Source organism: Garra rufa, chromosome 22 (assembly GCF_049309525.1).
Source record: "Garra rufa chromosome 22, GarRuf1.0, whole genome shotgun sequence".
NCBI classification, from domain to species: domain Eukaryota; kingdom Metazoa; phylum Chordata; class Actinopteri; order Cypriniformes; family Cyprinidae; genus Garra; species Garra rufa.
In genome coordinates, this window is record NC_133382.1 from 12,853,022 (window position 1) to 12,870,073 (window position 17,052).

The 17,052-nt window shown below is 39.9% G+C and overlaps 1 protein-coding gene across 2 annotated transcripts in view; it reads left to right on the forward strand.

Moving 5' to 3' along the window:
• The window catches only part of grid1b (glutamate receptor, ionotropic, delta 1b), a 467,814-nt gene that overhangs the window by 284,942 nt on the left and 165,820 nt on the right, over positions 1-17,052 (forward strand). The gene's annotated exons all lie outside the window — the stretch shown is intronic.

Here is a 17,052-nt window from a genome sequence, read left to right on the forward strand (position 1 = left end):
GGAACCATTGTACTCTCTGATTGTGTGACAGCAAGTGGCACACCTGTGTTTGAATGCTGCTCGTGACATTTGCTCATCCCTTTCCTCTCCCTTCTTCCAAAATGTCCTGTTGTTTATCTAATAAAAGAACTTAAAGTTTAAGATTGAACTATGTCATATCTCAAATCCTCATTTCTTATTGGTATTGTGTGCTGGAACTGGAAGATATACATCTTATTTTGTGTAGTTTAGTTTTGTCTCCTTGATCATTTTAAACTAATTGTGTCTTTTTAATGATTCATTCATTTATTTATTAATTTACACCCAGACATTTAATATTTGCCTCAATCATACTTAATATATTTTGTAACCAGTCATAAACACTATACACTAAAATATTTTTTCAAGATTTTTTAAAAGTCAGATGTGCCCCTGATGACTAATGTAAAGAATTATCCATGTCCAATGCATTTTTGATGTCTTTCTATGCCAATACATCTGTGAAAGATGACATGTTTTCCTTTTGCAGGCAGGCTAATGGAATTCCAAATTGAAAGTGTAGAAAAATGTGCAGAAACTTTGCTTGTTGCAAAGATTGTGCTCACTGTTGATTTCTCTTAGAAATCAACAAACTTTGTCACTTAAAAGCCATCATACTATCATACCACTTTAGCCCCAATTACTGCCTGAAGACAATTTCTGCACAGTTTTCAATCTCAAATTGTGGCAGAGCAAAATCAAACCCATCTAACAAGTGTCTGCAAAATGGATAGCAATGAATAGAATAGAAATGTCATCTCAACTCTCTGTTGATGTTTTGAAAGAGCTGGAGTGGAATTGATTACAGATAAGCAAAGACAAGAGATGATTCTTTACACATTCCAGAGCTAAACATGAAAGAAAAAAAATCCTTTAAACAAATGTTAAGATGAAGACAATCACTAGTGAAATTATTCTGGAGGGGCTTTATTGATAGCAGAATTCATGAACAAAATAGGAAAAGTGGTCAATATTGTTACATCATGTGGCTCAGAACAGGAGACGTTTGGTAGTACTATGTGTTGTATTTTTTTTTTTTTTTTTTTTTTAATTTGTTGTTTTTATTGTTTATTGCGGGATGCTACGGATTCTAGAGAGCATTTGACTGGACAGAAAGTTTGATGAGAAGCTGAAGTGCAGGATGATGTCATCAAAATTGTTGATCCATATTGTTAGAGGCCGTACGTTTTAAATGCATATATCTTGTAAATGCAAATTTTGTTACTGTTTTGAAACACACTAGCTTATAGTTAACCTTAAGACTAACATATTCACACTAAAAGCCAAAAATACTTCTCTAACTGTGGTGTCTTCAGTCAGTCATTGTCATTACATTATGTTCCTTTGTTTCCACAGTGATCATGTCATGTCAGTTACAGCTCAGGTGACTGACTCAAAAAATGCTTCCTGCGACTTAGTTAATTTCCACCTATTAACAAGAGGTCCTCTTTCCTCTGTTGCATGTGCCAGCCAAGCAACTGTCATTGAAATTAATCAGAATTAATTAGCTTACTCAAACTATTGTAGACTTCCTTTGTTCGGTTTGACCAGGGCATCTGCAAAGTACCAGAAATCATTTTTGCTGCGTCACCAAATGACCTATTATCCAATGGAAGGAAGAAATATGAAAAAAAGAGCAACGGAGAGTGCCAAATATGAAGTGAATTCGGGTTTGTGACCAGCTGTTACATAAAAGGCTGTATGTCTTTATTTATTGTAGTGTCACATGAATGCTAGGTGAATCCTGACACATTGTTAAATGGGTGAAGAGACTGAAGTACTTCACAGCTTCATCCTCCTCCTCTCGAATGCCCACAGAGCCCTGACTGCGAGAAGCTCCCCTAATGAGCCACTGCTAATGGCAGCCGCTGGTGCCTTCACCATGATTGCAAGCTTTGTAACGCAGCCTGCCTCCCAATCAAACTCTGTGCATCAACTGAATAATTAGCTGTAGACATCTAATCACATATTGGGTAATGATGTTATCGATTTCTATGTGTGTCACTGTGCCATGCAGTTTCTTATTAGTGTTTTTTGCCCAGTGGACAACAAAACAGGTAAAAGAAATACCACAGACTTACTTTAAAGGAGGCACCAGAGCCATATCAATAGCCTCGTCCTGTTAAAAGAACCAGCATATGCTTGCAAGGTATGGTTTTAAGCATGGCAGCTGGTTTAAAACCCTCCTGTTATCCTTGGGGTCAATTTGACCCCATTCAATGTTTAACGTGTGTACATATATAATTGACTTTTTTTTTTTTTTTTTGCTTCAGATTGAATGACTTTTCCTAATTTAATGGGGAAAACTTGGTAAACATAAAATTAACATGATATTATTTTTTCAATGCCCTGTACACATTTTGTCACATCGGTGTTCTTTGGGGTCAATTTGACCCCAGGTTTTTTTAGCAGTATAAAACATAAGAAATATAATAAAATTTACACACATTTGTTTTGGGTGATATTGAGGTCACTATAACATGCTATGATTTTATAATATGCACTATAATTTTATATGTTAAGTATAATAAAAATTAAAAAAAAAAAACTAACACAACCATACCTGTAGTATTGCGAGAACCACTGTCAATTGAATTGCTCTCTCAATTGAAAATGGCCTCTATGCAAAGCTTCTCTGTCAGTGAGATTTTGTCACAGGTGTTTGACAGTAAAAGTGGGGGGGGGGGGGGGTTCAGAGTGTTGTTAAGTAGTCAACAAAGACATCAATTACCTGACACTAACCTTTTAGCAAAAAAATATCATATTCTAGAGGTTTTAAATTTGGGGTCAAATTGACCCCAGTGGAAAAAAGGTGTTAGCGGATTTTAGGGTAACAGGAGGGTTAAGCTGTTTCTTTGTTGGTCATGAGCTGGTTTAAGCTGGTCCTGGGAAGTTATAAGCTAGTTATGAGCTGGCCTTGAGCAGGAGCTAGTTGCTTAGGACCAGGATTTAAGGACTGAGATTAAAACAGTTTATAACCAGCTAAGGACCAGCTTAAACCAGCTGCCATGCTTTAAAACATACCTAACCCTAGACCAGAATATCATGGATCAGGGGTTCTCAACTCTGGCCCTTGAAGTCCCTTTTCCTGCAGAGGAAATCTCAACTGCATGTAACTTTCTAGTAATCCTGAAGATTTTGTTTTGCTTATTTAGATGTGTTTGACTAGGGTTGGAGCTTGAGGGCTAGAGTTAAGAACTCCTATCATAGAGACTTGGGGTTAGGCTTTTTTATGTGGTCCAGTAATCAACTACCTAGCAACATTAAGCTTGTTGCATTAGTAAGTGGTGCTTTCATTGGTCGTTGGCTCAACAAGTAGCAAGGTCACCTCACATCAAGAAGGTCCCAACTTTGAGCCAGGAGGTCTTTCTGTGTGGAACTGTCATGTTCTTGTATCAGCATGGGTTTCCTTCAGTTTCCATTATTCAAAGACATACAGGATAAGTGAGTTGGAGTAACTAAATTGTCCTTAGTGAGTGTGTGTGTGTGCAGTCTAGTCTCATGGTTTATACGTAGGTATTAGTACGTAACATTTAGAAGCTCAAAACATACATGTTTTTATTGATGCTGAAATGTACAGTTTGGACACATTTTAACATTTAAAACGTAAAAACGACTATGTATTTTTAGCAAAAAAAGGTAAAATATTTATGAATCTTTTATATCATTAAAATATTTGTATCAATGCATATTTATCATTTTATCGATAAGCATTTTAGATTGTTTTGACCTCTTAATCTACCCATTAACCTACGAATATAAGGATATAAAATGCAACTGACAGGGAAAATAATGCAGGAAAATGACCATTTAAGTAACAATCTAGCATTAAAAAGATATTTTTGTAGTCACTAATCCAACTCCTACCTCTAAACCTAACCGTAACTATCTCTGTACAGTTTAAAGAAAAACATGACAAACAGATAAGTGCAATCACAATGATTTATTTATTGTAAAAATGGCAAAAGTAGTACCAAAAGTAATCCAAATGATGATGTGTTGCAGCCACAGTCCTCTCTGGTGGAATACAATAGCTTTGTATGAATTGCAGAGCAAAATTTAGGTTGATAATTGCTGAAAATATTATCCAGATTATTATCCTGATCCACTTCATGAAGGCGCACATTTCTCACACACCTTACGATAAACATGGCATGTTGCCAAAAGCCAATGAGCGTTCGATTTTCCTGACATAAAACCTGTCGTAAAGTTTCTTGAAGTGTTAACTTTTGAATTTTGTAACAAGCTTGTAAGTGTGGGTATTGCTGCTTATGATCGCTGCTCCGGATGGATTCTGAAGATTTAGATTACAGCACAGAAATAAAATTAATCCTTTTTTAATGATATTGTGTTTTGGTGTATTTTATGGTTCTATAGTATATAGCCAACAGCAGAGACTGTGTCCTTAAGCTTAAGCAGTTGACTTGTTGCCTGGCTGCCCTATCAGGCATTGACTTTGCAAGCAGCATATGTAACGTGAAATGAGAGGAGGAAGCAAATGCAGGGTGATGACAGTTTATTAATGAGACAAAAGGTAAACACAGTGACGGTGATGAAGTCTCTCGGCTGGGTGATGCAGGGGCAAGATGGCTGGTGACAGAGTGGAGTGAAGTCCCGTGGTGATGGCGTGAATCCGGTGCAAACACGAAGAAGACACGACGACATCCAACACGAACAGTCCACACGAAGACCAGACTAGAGTGACGACAGGAACAGGAACCAGAGATCCGGATCAACTATCGGACGAGGGAGAGGAGAATGAGGTGAGTATTTAAAGCCAGCGATGATGAGAGACACCTGTGCCGGACTGATTGGCAGCTCAGCTGAGCGAGCAGACATCACATGACAAACATACAGATCACGAGACATGAGAACACGGCAGATGTGTGAACCGTGACAGTACCCCCTCTCCTAGGAACGTCCCCTGACGTTCCCAGATCGCCCTACCTGTTGATTGTAATCATCGATAAGGGAGTGATCCAGGATGTCTCTGGCAGGTACCCAACTTCTCTCCTCCGGACCATAACCTTCCCAGTCCACCAAGTACTGGTATCCGCGTCCCCTCCGCCTAGAGTCCAGAATACGATTGACCGAATAGGTGGGTTCCCCGTCTACGAGTCGCGGCGGTGGGGGAACCGGGACTGGCGGATTAATACGTGAATAAAAAACGGGTTTGATTTTGGAAACGTGGAAAATGGGGTGACCGGTGGCGTTACCCCTTCTAAGGCTGTCTTAACCTTCGTTTCGATCTCCCATGTGAGAGTTGAGACGATAAGCGTCTCAGGAAAAATGCTCTCGGGAGTGGACGGGCGATCGGCGTGGTCAAAAATACGCGACAACCCGGGAACCCGGGCGGTACGAAATGGTAAAATCAAAACGTCCGAAAAAAAAGTGCCCACCGAGCCTGCCTAGAGTTCAATATTTTGGCAGTTTTAATATATTCAAGGTTTTTATGATCGGTCCATACAATGAAAGGTACCCCCGACCCCTCTAGCCAATGACGCCATTCCTCTAATGCCAACCTGACTGCCAACAACTCTCGATTACCAATATCATAATTTGACTCAGCAGGTGACAGACGATGTGAAAAAAATGCGCAGGGATGCATCTTGTCGTCTGTGGCCGAACGCTGTGATAGAACCGCACCTACCCCCACCTCTGACGCGTCAACCTCCACCACGAACTGACGTGATGGATCAGGGGTCACGAGGATTGGAGCCGAAACGAAGCGGCTCTTCAGTTTGGCAAACGCAGCCTCAGCTGCGTCAGACCACCTGAACGTCGTTCTGGGGGAGGTTAAGGCGGTCAGAGGCGCGGCTAGTTGGCTGAAATTGCGGACGAAACGTCGGTAAAAATTGGCGAACCCCAGAAACCTCTGCAGGGCCTTACGGGAATCTGGAGTTGGCCAATCAACCACAGCCTGAACTTTCGCTGGATCCACACGAACTCCCTCAGCCGACAAGATGTACCCTAGGAAAGGAACAGACTGTGCATGGAAAACGCATTTCTCCGCCTTGACAAAAAGCCCATTCTCTAACAGCCTCTGAAGCACTCGCCGGACGTGCTGCACATGTTCCTGGAGAGATGAGGAAAAAATCAATATGTCGCCCAGGTAGACATAAATGAACTGATCGACCATGTCTCGCAGCACGTCATTGACGAGTGCCTGAAAGACCCCTGGGGAGTTGGACAAACCGAAGGGCATGACCAAGTATTCAAAGTGCCCCCTGGGGGTATTAAAGGCGGTCTTCCATTCATCTCCCCTCCTGATGCAAACCAAATGATATGCATTTCTTAAGTCCAATTTAGTGAAGACTGACGCTCCCTGCAACCTCTCGAAGGCTGAAGATATCAACGGCAAAGGATAGGTATTTTTTACTGTGATATTATTCAACCCCCGGTAATCAATACAAGGTCGCAGAGATCCGTCTTTCTTCCCCACAAAAAAGAACCCCCGCTGGAGAAGAGGAGGGTCGAATGAACCCGGCTGCTAGAGAATCAGAAATGTATTTCTCCATAGCCTCCCTCTCAGGAACAGAGAGTGAATATAATTTGCCCTTAGGCGGAGACGTACCTGGCAATAACTCTATCGCACAGTCATAGGGACGATGAGGAGGAAGAGAAGCAGCCCGAGACTTACTGAACACTTCCTTCAGGTCGAGGTACTCTACGGGCACGTTACACACATCCACCGCCTTCTCCTGAAACAGAGAAACAGAAACAGACGGACAAGCAGACACAAGACAAGATTCATGACATTTAGTGCTCCACTTAGACACAGACTGGAGCTGCCAATCAATCCGGGGGTTGTGTTTGATGAGCCAGGGATGTCCAAGAACAACGGGTGCAAGGGGGGAGTCCAGAATGTAAAAGGGAATACTCTCACTGTAGTTGCCAGATACAGTGAGAGTAACAGGTTCAGTGATGAATGTGATCTTGGGCAGAGTTTGACCATTGAGAGCGTGGACGGCGATGGAGCTGGTGAGGGGACTGAGGGGAACATGATTAGAACGTGCAAAAGAATAGTCCATAAAGTTAACCTTCAGCCCCAGAGTCCAGAAGTGCGGTGCAGTGAAGATCGTGATCCTGCCATCTTAGCCTAACTGGGAGGAGCGTGGAGGTCGCGCTGGATGAGTTCTTCTTAGCGGAGATCCCACCCGACAGTAGCCTCAGATTTACTGCCGGGCTGGCCCTTTTACCGGGCAGTTGAATGCGAAATGTCCAGGAGCTCCACAGTACAAACAAAGGCCCTGGGATCTCCGCCTCTCCTTCTCCTCCCGGGAAAGCCGAGCTCGACCCACCTGCATGGGCTCGTGTTCGTCGTGGGGGCTGATCGCGTCATGGCCGCTGGCTCGTGGTGGAATTCCCTCTCCAGGGGGGAGCCGAGCGGATAATCCCCACCGCTCGGCCCGAGAGAGACGAGAGTCTACCCGCAAAGCAAGGTCGATGAGTCCGTTGAGGTTAGCGGGTAGATCCAGGGCGTAGATCTCCTTTTGAACGCGATCAGCCAGCCCATGCAGGAACATATCCCACTGCGCTTCCTCATTCCATCGACACTCTGCCGCGAGGGTGCGAAACTCGATCGAATAGTCAGAGACGGATCTCTCCCCCTGTCGGAGATCTGTCAGAGTCCGCGCGGTCAAACACCCTCTTCATTTCAGCCGAGAGTGTTGAGAATGAGGCACAACAGGGATCTTGATTTTCCCGTGCCCCAAAGTGCCGCCCTCCCCATCAATAGGGTGAGCACGAACGCCACCTTGCTTTCCTCACTAAGGAATGTGCGTGGTTGTAAAGCAAAATGCATCGAGCATTTAGTGAGGAAAGCTCGGCAGAAATTCGGCTCACCACTATAGACCTCCGGCGGGGGAAGGCGGGGCTCCAGCTGTTGAGCCGCAGCAGATGGTCCGAGTGCTGCGGGAGGGGCGGGCGGCGTGGGCGGCGTGGCTGGCGCAGCGGGAAGTTGCAACTGTTGCATACGCTGGGTCAGCTCGGACACCTGCATCACAAGAGCACGGATAGCCTGACCGGAATCGCTCGTGCTCTTTTCCTGTTTCTCCAGCCGAGAGATACAATCCTGAAGGTAATCTTCCATCGTGGGTTGTGAGGTGCCTGCTGCTTCCATGATGGTCCGATAGTTCTGTAACGTGAAATGAGAGGAGGAAGCAAATGCAGGGTGATGACAGTTTATTAATGAGACAAAAGGTAAACACAGTGACGGTGATGAAGTCTCTTGGCTGGGTGATGCAGAGGCAAGATGGCTGGTGACAGAGTGGAGTGAAGTCCCGTGGTGATGGCGTGAATCCAGTGCAAACACGAAGAAGACACGACGACATCCAACACGAACAATCCACACGAAGACCAGACTAGAGTGACGACAGGAACAGGAACCAGAGATCCGGATCAACTATCGGACGAGGGAGAGGAGAATGAGGTGAGTATTTAAAGCCAGCGATGATGAGAGACACCTGTGCCGGACTGATTGGCAGCTCAGCTGAGCGAGCAGACATCACATGACAAACATACAGATCACGAGACATGAGAACACGGCAGATGTGTGAACCGTGACAGCATATGCACATGAAGGTGCACCTCCCAAAATTTAGAAAGCTATAGACAGGTAATTTGGTTCATGGTTGGAGCTAAACTCTGCAGGAACATTACATTAAGATTTTTTTTTTCTTTTGAAACATGCTTAGCGATCAGACAAAGCCATGTCTATTCTGTCAGATGGGAACAGCTCAGCATGTACGTTCAAAGCTGGGATTATGAAAGCTATGATCTAAACTATAGGATCCTGCTGGCATTAAAGAAAAGGGCAGCTGAGACCTGAGTGAGGAGAGGCTCTTTTCCTCAGAGTGAGTCAACACCGCACTGCATCTTAAGCAGGAAATATCTGCAGGGCCATGGCGTAATGAAACAAGGTGCCAACGGTACGTCATTGTTCAGCTGTAAAGGGCACCGCAGAAGCCTGAGACAACACAGAGAACAGAAATAGATTTCAGCAGAGAGCCACTGCTGTCTTCTCCGAACTGACGTCGCTAAAGTGCAAAGTGCAATATGGGCACAAAAGCCCCAGCTCAGAGCCTCCTGTGGAGGATACAGCTGTGTGGATTGTCCTCTCTCAGATGGGTCTTTCCCAGAGAGACAGCCACAGGGGTCATTCAAGTTTTCACAGGCAATAAAGAATTCAGTGTCACCTAGATGCACTGAAACACTGGGAATATACAACACTCTAGCATATAAACCCTTTTAATCCTATTATGCAACCCAGGCTCATTGGAAAAACAAGCCTATGGCGACATTCTTGCAAAATTATATTATGTTGCTTCTTGCACAATTTGCAACACTTTCGAGGAGAAATGCCCAGTGAGTGGTGCGCATCTGACAATGTTTTATTAATGTTGGTGGTTGTACTATTGCAGCAGACAATATTTAGACATTCCTGGTGAGTAACGCTAAAAGCTTAATGCGCAATCATGTTTGAAAATAACTAGCACCTTCACTAAACCCTACCCCAAACCTGAGCTACCAAGCTTACAAGTTTACTATGACCGGAAAGCCATATAGAGCTGGTTTTGTGCTGCTTAAGTCAAATATATTTGTTTACAAATCGTGTACTATGAAAAAGGTGTTTTAAGGTCATAGTATTGGACAAGGAAAAGTGCAAAAAAAGTCGGTATGCAAAAATCTAAAGGTTAAACAGACATTTTTTTTTTTTTTTTCCAGCCTATGTTGTATAGCCATTGCCCTTGGCCAGTACATGTGTTATATGTCAGCCAGACAGGGGCGTTTCCTCCATGGAGGCAGGGGAGGCAGTGTCTCCTCAAAATATTGGATGCGAAAAAAAATGTGTAGTACAAAAATAAAACAATGCCCAATATTACAAAATATAACATTATAAAGTGTATAAATCACTAGTTTTTCTAAAGTAAAACCATCCAACAGTGACGCCAGCAGGTAAAGTTACAGCGGGAGTCTGCATCTCTCTCGACTCCTCTGAGCCCACTGATTTTCAACAGAACCCCCGAAGCGTGCCAGTGTGTGTGTGTGTGTGTGTGGGGGGGGGGGTAACGTGAGAGGAGGAAATGCCTCCATTGTGATATGACTGGTTACGTTCAGCTGTGATTGATTCATGCGATTTTTTAATAAAATTATTTTTCTGATAGTAATAGTAATCTTCATTCAATGCAACTGCACCACACACACCATCTCACACCACTGCAGCCACACATCCTGTTGGTTTTTGTAGGGACGTGCAGAGTATAGGAAATGTAACTCATACTCTAAAAAAGACAGCAATCTACCTCAACGAGACCCAACTTCATCCAACTAATCCACTATTGCCTAGCATGCAAAATTACAGAATGATAGGCAGCAGGATATGATGATACACTGAAGGGTTATGCTTTTAATAAATACTAGCAAATCATATAAAATGTTAAAATATACTATCAATTCCACTTTCCCACAACACTGCAAGCCATGGAGCTCTGAAGTTTGTATACACAGTGGACCAACACCAGCAGCTGACATGGCACCCCAGACCATCACTGACTGTGGGTACTTGACACTGGACTTCAGGCATTTTGGCATTTCCCTCTCCCCAGTCTTCCTCCAGACTCTGGCACCTTGATTTCCAAATGACATGCAAAATTTGCTTTCATCCGAAAAAAGTACTTTGGATCACTGTGTTTTATCAAGGGCAGGGTCAATGCAGCTAGCTAGCTATCAGGAGATTTTGGAGCACTTCATGCTTCCATCTGCTGAAAAGCTTTATGGAGATGAAGATTTCATTTTTCAGCACAACCTGGCACCTGCTCACAGTGCCAAAACCACTGGTAAATGGTTTACTGACCATGGTATTACTGTGCTCAATTGGCCTGCCAACTCTCCTGACCTGAACCCCATAGAGAATCTGTGGGATATTGTGAAGAGAAAGTTGAGAGACGCAAGACCCAACACTCTGGATGAGCTTAAGGCCGCTATCGAAGCATCCTGGGCCTCCATAACACCTCAGCAGTGCCACAGGCTGATTGCCTCCATGCCACGCCGCATTGAAGCAGTCATTTCTGCAAAAGGATTCCCGACCAAGTATTGAGTGCATAACTGAACATAATTATTTGAAGGTTGACTTTTTTTGTATTAAAAACACTTTTCTTTTATTGGTCGGATGAAATATGCTAATTTTTTGAGATTTTGGGTTTTCATGAGCTGTATGCCAAAATCATCAATATTAAAACAATAAAAGGCTAGAACTACTTTCAAATGTGTGTAATGAATCTAAAATATATGAAAGTCTAATGTTTATCAGTACATTACAGAAAATAATGAACTATGGTGAACTCACCATAGCAAAACCTCCATTTAAAACATTATAAACCACTCTTTCTCCAGAGATGAGATCAGCTGATCAGTTGCCAAAACTTCAAGCTCCTTTTGTATATTGATATAAACTTTATTAATACTTGAACTGTATTAGTACAATCTGTTTTCCCACCAAATGTCCACATATTTTAATTAGAAAGGTTTCATTCAACTTAGATTTTTAATCTTATTAATTTATTGTGGAGTGACAGATGTTGTTCTGGCCATGCAAACCCAAGACTGTCTACCCTACTGGCATCACAGACAGACAGATGACATCACAGCAAGACTACATGTGTCCCCCAGACTACTCTCTCTCAGCCAGATGGTCCTGACAGCTTGTCCAACGTCGGACTACATGTCTCTGCAATTTAAACATAAGCCTTGCTTTAGTACAAACATTTATGAGAGGAAGCTTCATCTTCTCTGCCGGCATTTTTCAAACTGAATTTGAACTCCCAGTGCATCTTTTATTACAATATAATAGCATAACACATATAATGCAACTAAATATTTTGAATAATAGATTGTGAAAAACTGTCAGTGTTGATTTGAGGAAATGTCACTTCTGAAGTGTGTTGAATTATGGCTCTGAACACTGATGCACAAAAGCTTCTTGGGTAAAAACTGATATTATAATTGAACAGCCATTTTGTTGAGGACAGAAGGAAAATCATCTGTTAGTGTAACATTCACTTGCATACATTTTATTATGTGAGCACAATTTTGCTGCCGAAACATTATTATTATTATTATTATTATTATTATTATTATTATTATTATTATTATTATTATTATTTAACCAGCATAGTCACTACATTATAACAATCAACTCATTGCTGTACAAGTACCACACAAACCAATAGTGCATGAAGGCAAAATCTCTTTATCAAAAATGAGGTCTTTGCGATTTCTTGTCAAGCAATGTGATGTGTCGCTCATTTATAAAACATGAGAGTTGCAGGATAAAACGGCCTCCGGCAGTCAAACCCATGGTATCCCCAGAGTGGAAACTGAACGCCTCTCTCTTTGGATTCATCTTGTGTTCTTCCCCGCTAGCCACTGTGTTTTGCTATGCTAGTAAAGTTTATTGAGCTCCCCGCCTGTCCACAATTCCCTGTACGCTGAATCCTCTGGCAGCAAACGAAACAAAATGTCCTTTTCATGTTTGGGGGACCTTAGCCTTTGAATGCTCACAGTAAAGTGTCACTGATTTATTTGGCAGATGCTTTCATCCAAAGTGACTTGCATGGCTTTCAGAGTATATTTTTATCAGTATGTGTGTTCCTTGGGAATTGACCTATGACCTTGGAGTTGCTAGCACTATACCCTATGCTCAACTAGCTGGATTCCATTGTTTGACAATCTCACAGATGGCAGATTAATTGTAATTAAGGTGCATTTCAGGAAATTTGGTTCACAGTCTGTGTGACTTTTCCTAAATTGCCAACCTAGAGGCAGTGTTGTTGTTGAATCCAACTCGTTCAAGACCTGAGTAGGTTGTGACCGAGTCAACCCATACAGAAATGTAATATATGTGCTTATATGAAATACCCATATATTAAATACATGTTTTATATATGCCATATCCATATATGATTCCTATTAGAAAATGGAACAATTTCATATATTGACATATAAGTCTACCTCATACAAAAATATATGTTTATGTATGTATAATACATGTATTGCCATATATGGAATGTATATAATTATTAATATATGTGAGATATATGTATTTTTTATAACGTTATATACAAATTAGACATATGCATGAAATATATGGTTTCATATATTTAATATTTTAATATGTGATCTTTGATCTTTAAATACAGGTTGTAGACACATGTGAGACACTACACTCTACAAAGTTGCAGTGCATTGCACATTTCACACCTTAAGCCTTAAATGTTAAATGGTACAGTAAGCTACACAAAGAAACATCTTTATTTAAACAGAATTTATTTAAATAGGGGAAAAAATGTTACTGACATGCACAATCAAACAGAAAAAAAAAAAAGAAACAATTACATATATAACTGATCAAAACACTGCAGGCATAAGAAACAGAACATCAAGGTCTACAAGTTTGTATTCCCACAGCTTGGTTAGCTTTTGGTTTATTGCCATCCCCAGTAGGCCCCAGGTGAAGAAATTTCTGGATTAAAGCATCTGTAAAAAAAAAAAAAAAAAAAAAAAAAAAAAAAAAAAATTATAAGATAATTACAATATTTTTTTTAACCATATATGAACTTGATTTTAGTCAACATGATATTAAAATATAAAACCTACTGAAGTCTTGCAATCCAACATTGTACCAAAGTTTAATTTTGCTTTTTAGTTAGAACTGTGCCTATATCTTAAAGTAATAAATTACTATAAGATGACAAATATACTGAGTATTAAACAGTTGGTAAAGTTAAACATTATTTTAAAACTGCAGAATACTCATTATTTAGGTAATAATTATAAGTTGTAGTTGTAAAATATTCCCAGATACCACAAGGACATGGCAGAACAACAGAGCACAGCCTGCATGCCCATTCAAATAATGTCTCTATATACATGAAGAACTAAACTATAGTAACCCAAATGCTCAATGACAGAGTTCACAGCTACGGTTACAATTTAATTTGCTATTTAGCATCAATTAAATAAAGTGTTGACATTCATAATACCTAATATGCGCATCGTTTTGGCCTGGAGAAAAGAAATAGAGGGTTGGAACTATGACATGGGTTTTTGAATGACAATTTTGATTAAATCCCCTAAAATAAGGTCCGCCGTTCACACAAACTCATAATCTTTTCACATTTTATTCTATGATTTAAAACACACCAGTTAAACCCCACTTTTGATTTGTATTATATTTTTTAAACTATTATGTTTCTTAAAAAAGATGGTTGCTAACATGCTGCTAAATGGGACTACAGGCCCTGTCGGAGGCATTAAACGTCATCATGCCAAACAGTCAATTTGTCAATTTACAGTATTTTCCAATTGTAGTATAATTTATAGTACAATTAATTGTAGAATAATCAATTAATAGTTTCCCGCACCGCATTTATTGCCTTTGTCACAGTGAAAGTGAAACTTTAATAATCTATAGTGCTTAAGCCACATTAAAGATGAATGTTTACGGCCACATGAAGCTGTTAGAAAGCAGATAGATTGAGGATTTTCTAGATGCAAGGATAAAATAATATTTTGTGTACCCACCCTAACAAAATGATACCTGAAATGTGGTACTTCATTCACTAAAATAAGTTTAATCTTACCATATCCAAAAACTCACTCACTCTACTGTTATTTAATAGATTAAATGCACTAGAATTTTATTAAATAGTACATGGAGACACATTTTTAACTAAAATATTTTGTTGATTTGATTTGTTTACATATTTAACCTTTTCTATGTAGACGCTCCATCATTCACATCACTGCCATCCACATCTGCAGGTTCGGCTTCCATTTCTGTTTTCTGAGAATTTCGGAACTCATTACCTATTCATGGGACACAAACAAGAATATCACAATTATCAGCAAAGACATGAACAAAATTTACTACGATGCATTAATCATATTTTTAAAACCCTATAATCACATCCCTTTAGTGTACTGTACCTTTATGCAATATGCACATGCATGTGCTTATACACCCACTCTAGGCATGTCACTGACATGTCAATGCACTTGGTGCAATATAACCATGTACTGTAATTTACTATATGAATTCAAGGTGCTTGTATTTAAATAATTATATTTGGTGCAGTTTTATAGTTCTAGTCTAGACTACATCTCAGAGATAAACATAATTTTCCTCCGTTATTTTTGTCAGACAGCTTTAAGTAATTTCCAAATGTGGCATTGCTTATCCCGTGAAAACAATGAGCTCACAGTACCTCCATACAGATTAACCTACCCAATAGCTAAAATTAACTTTAACGCGAGCAAATTGCAAAACACATCAATGCAGCTGCAATCATAACATCACATATAAAACAATGACAGGGAATATTTAAACATTAGCTGATCTATATAGAGACAGAGGCTCTTGCAGACCAAAACAATCATATAACACTTAGTTTCTATGTAATATTAGCGTAGGAATAAAGCGTTGAGTAAATTAGCATAAATTACCTGCACCGCTGCCACATTCAAAGGCGTTTCATCCTTTCCACTCAGTGATGTCGGTCTGTCTTCGTGCCCGTCTATAAAATCATTGTCGTTTATTATGTGAAGGTATTGGCACATTTGTTATCCTTCCACTTGCTAAGAAAAACATCTTACTGCAGATGACTTGTTTAGCCCCAGCCATTGCTCAGACTCTGCCGTTAGCGCGGGTGTGTTTGAATTTTGGCGCGTGCGCAGAAGCGGTATTGTGACATTCGCACACAATCGCTCATGTATTTCAATGAAATGCGTTTTAGTTCATTGATGATGAGAGCACATATGGACAAACAGTTACATGAAGTGTTTTTTCCCCCTCAATAACTCTATAATACATTCCAAATACATTCCTACTACAAGTAACTAGTACATTGGCATTTTTTGAACAGGTTATATATTCATCTCTATTTTTCCCCCAGAAAACTGAATTGAAACAATAAAGTTAAGCAAAAAAATATTTTGTTATATGATTTAAAATAAGCAGTATCTTTTAGGCATAAATGGTTAATAAACTTGCATAAATTCAATATATACATTGGTAACAAATTGTCAAAACATAGCGCACCATATATAATTTTGATATATTGTTAACATATATGATCATATCATATAATACAATATACAGTTTTAATATATATTGTAAACATATATGGTCATAACATGCAATACCATATAAAAGTTAACCATATATATACTTACAATATATGTTTATACAAATTGTACTATGGGAAATTCATATATGTTATAAACATATATCAACATATATCCAGAAGATGGATATATGTGATAATAATATATTGCCCTATATTTAACATATATGAGAGTAGAACTTCTGATATAGGGACATATATGTCATATATTACATTTCCGTATAGGAAGGCCAAGACCACAAGAGGGTCGAGTTCAACCACAGAGTTGACCACAGCAGAGGGTTGAGTGTTTTCATTTTTTTTTTCCAAACACAGATCACATAATCTAGAAAGTAAAAAATAAAGGAGTATAATGTTCCTTTCTAAATTTTTGTTGATTTTTTTTTTTTTTGGCTAAATGAAACGTTATGTGGCATTGTTCAAGTCACATTGTTTTATTGGTTTTTCAAAACTTTTAACTAAACTGGGCAAATTAGCGTTAGAGCACAATTCCATAAAAGCGCCAATGGGAGGGGAAAATTTTGTGTGTGATTTACTAACAATGCACACATTAAAGAACACAGACACAGCCAGACAATTTCCATAATGACCAGCGCAGTCTACCAAGAGCAGACCGCCTGCTTTAAGACATGCTTTTTGGGCGTTAAATAATGGCGCAATACCAGTAATTTGATGAGCACAAACATTAGCATCTTTAGTAAATCCTAAGCACTATATTTATACAAGCTGTTAGTAAAACTGACCCTTAATGGATGAGGTTGTACTGTATTAACTTTCAAAATAGCTTCTGATGTTCATTCATGTTTATTTTGTTCTACAACTAGAAGTAAAGAACTAGAGATTCTAGGTT